The following is a 2,878-nucleotide window of genomic DNA, read 5'->3' as shown; positions in this document are numbered from 1 at the left end:
TTGCAAAGAACCAACAACAGTCAATACGTATTGACCAAAAAAAAAGCAAAGCTGGAGGACTTATACTACCAGATATTAAGTCTTATTATCAAACTGTAGTAATAAGACAGTGGGTATTGACACAAGGATGGAAATAAGCCAATGGAACAGAAGAGTCCAGAAACAGATGTTCATCTGCCTCATGACAAAGGTGACACTACAGAGTTGTGGAAAATATTTTTTTCCATAAATAATACTGAGTCAAGTTGTTATCTAAATGAAAAAAAAAAAAAAAATCTTGACCCTTCCCTCTTAGGTTACACACAAACCATTCCTAATGGATTGTAGATCTAAAACATAATGTAAAGCAATAAAGATTTCAGAAAAAACCGTGGGAAAATACTTTTTGGTGTTGGGTTAGGCAAAAGTTTCTTTAACAGGACACACATGCACACACAAATATTAAAGAAAAAAAAAGAACATTAAAATTAAGAATTTCTAGTGCTCAAAAGATACTATTAAGATTATTTGTGCCTCGGTCAGGACGGGCCAGGCTAGGACCGGAGAAGACAACGTGGTAAAAATCTTCCTTCGGTGGGCGACGTGGAACAGGTGCTGAGGGGTATTTGCTGCAGGGATGCCGAAGCGTCGGAAAAAGTGAGCTGTGTAAGAAGACGGGGAAGAACCCACAACCGAGCCAGAGGCCAAGAGTAAGACCGGAGCAAAGAAAAACGAAAAAGAGGCAGCAGGAGCGGGGCCAGTCCTGTATGAGGACCCCCAGATCTGAAAACCTTACCTAGTGGCGAATCTGCCACACTTCAGATCTGCTCCTGGAATGTGGGTGGGCTTCTAGCCTGGATTAAGGGGAAAGGTTTAGATTGGGTAAAAGAAGAAGCCCCAGATCTTCTGTGCCTCCAAGAAACCAAGTGTTCAGAGAAAAACTACCAGCGAAACTTCAAGACCTGCCTGGACTGGCTCATTGGTTCTGGTCGGCTCCTTCGGACAGGGAAGGGTACAGTGTGTATGGGTCTACTCTCCCACCGGTGCCCACTCAAAGTCTTTTACGGCATAGATGAGGAGGAACATGATCAGGAAGGCCGGTGATCGTGGCTGTTTTTAATGGATTTGTGTTGGTAACACAAAACCTGATGAAGGCCGGCATCTCCTCCAACTAGAGTGCCAGCGGCGCTGAAATGAAGCCTTTCGCAAATTCCTGAAGGACTTGGCTTCGCGCAAGCCTTTTGTCTTATGTGGCGAGCTCAACGTGGCTCAGGAAAAGATTGGCCTTCACAACTTCATGGGAAACAAGAAGAATGCTGGCTTTACTCAACAAGCGTGCCAAGGCTTTGGGGAATTGCTGCAGGCTGTGCCACTGGCTGACAGCTTCTGGCATCTCTACCCCAATACAGCATATGCCTGTATCTTCTGGGCCTACCTGATGAATTCTGCATGCAACAATGTGGGCTGGCACCTTGATTATTTTTTGTTGTCTCACTCTCTGTTACCTGCTTTGTGTGACAGCGAGATCTGTTCTTGACCTAGCCAAGTTGACAGATATTTTTGGGGGACACAGTTCAATGCATGACAAATACCCTATGGCTTAGCAATTTTAAATTGGTCTATGTACCCATAAAAAGATAAATACTAGAATGTTCATGGCAGCCCTGTCTGTCTCGAACTGGAACAGCCCGAATGTTCATCAACAATAGAATGGATTAAAAAATGATATATTTATTAAATGGAACACTAGTGCAGTGAGAATACAACTACATACAACAAAACAGATGAATTTCAGAAATAAAATACTGAGCAAAAGAAGCATGCATAAAAAAATAGATACTGCTTGGTTCCATTTCTACACACTAGACAGAACTAGTTACTCGGTACCTCTTTCTATTATACCTAGACCTGTACCTCTGTCTGTACCTGTACCTATACCTATATCATCTCCTAGGAGTTCTTAGTGATTCTGCTTCTCTGGTTGAATTTTGACTGATACAATCCACAAATGTTTTTGTCTGAATAAATCCATTCCTAGGAATAATTCTAAAGACATGTTTTAATAGAACCAAAAATACCTGGGGGAGACATATCCATAAATCTGTGGAGGGAAGTATGGGGTATGTAAGCAGGAGAAAATGAGGGGCTAGAAGTTCAGACTTCGAAGTAAGATTTATTGAACTATTCTGTGTTTTAATTCCAACCTCATAGGGTCGTTGAGGAGATTAAATGAGGTAATAGATAAACTGTGCTTCATATTTAATAGGCTCAATAACTTCTACTTTTAAGAAGTTATTTCCCTGTTTTTAACACCCAGAAGAAATTATTGAGTATGTATGTACTATGTGCAGGTAGTATTCTGGGCATTGGAAATACAGCAATGAGAAAAACAAGCAAATAAATAAATACTTGATTTTATGGATCTCACAATAAACAAAGAGACATTTTTAAAAATGTGATAAATGGAGATAAGTGATAAAGAGAAAACTAAAGCAGAAAAGGAGGATAGGGATTGATGAGGGGTGAATTCTAGATAAGATGGCCCAAAATTGGAAACAAAAATCTAAATACGTGACATTAGGATGTTATTTTAATATATGTTTTCAGTGACTGAAGTTATGCGGTGATTAAAATGAGAAAAGTAAATATGGAAAATATCTAAGAGGTGCTTTTTAATGTATGCAGCTGAATACTTACTATTTATACTGTTCTAACTATGTAAAATATGTATTCAAGAGTAAAATTTTAATATAAAATATATATGATTTATCATATAAAGTATAAAAACTGAAAAATTTTGCTAAATATGAGTCAATGCTACGAAACAGAAATTTGTCCCATGGAAAGATCATAATTTCCTAAAATAAAAGGGAAATGTATGGTAACAAGTTGCATATCA

The 2,878-nt window shown here is 38.8% G+C and overlaps 1 pseudogene; it reads left to right on the top strand.

Moving 5' to 3' along the window:
* Nucleotides 1-616: 616 nt before the first annotated feature.
* LOC101356654 (DNA-(apurinic or apyrimidinic site) lyase-like) lies at nt 617-1,516 on the top strand (annotated as a pseudogene).
* The last annotated feature ends 1,362 nt before the right edge of the window (nt 1,517-2,878 follow it).

Source organism: Trichechus manatus, unplaced genomic scaffold (assembly GCF_000243295.1).
Source record: "Trichechus manatus latirostris isolate Lorelei unplaced genomic scaffold, TriManLat1.0 scaffold00097, whole genome shotgun sequence".
NCBI lineage: Eukaryota > Metazoa > Chordata > Mammalia > Sirenia > Trichechidae > Trichechus > Trichechus manatus.
Note: the sequence above shows the minus strand (reverse complement) of the source record. Positions and strands in the feature narration are given on the sequence as shown.